This window comes from Octopus bimaculoides, chromosome 23 (assembly GCF_001194135.2).
Source record: "Octopus bimaculoides isolate UCB-OBI-ISO-001 chromosome 23, ASM119413v2, whole genome shotgun sequence".
In the NCBI taxonomy this organism is placed as follows: domain Eukaryota; kingdom Metazoa; phylum Mollusca; class Cephalopoda; order Octopoda; family Octopodidae; genus Octopus; species Octopus bimaculoides.
In genome coordinates this window covers 29,744,083-29,744,388 of record NC_069003.1, presented here as the reverse complement: position 1 = coordinate 29,744,388, position 306 = coordinate 29,744,083, and positions in this window count along the sequence as shown.

Genomic DNA, 306 nt, shown 5'->3' with positions numbered 1-306 from the left:
GTAGCGATACAACGGTTTGTAAGTAGCAAGGTAGGGAGGTGAATGTTCTGTTCACAAAGGATCAGGCAAGGCTGTGTGGTAGGAAATTTGCTTCAAGGTTCCATTCCACCGTGTGACAGTTTGCGCAAGTGTTTTCCACCATATTCCTGAGATGGCCAAAGCCTTGTGAATGGATTTGGTAAACAGAAACTCAAAGAAACCAATTGTGTGTATATATCTATCTAGATTTATATATATATATATAGGGAGAATTCACAAAAGACGAAGACAGGTGTTGTAGAAAACAAACAGATGTATTAGTATAAC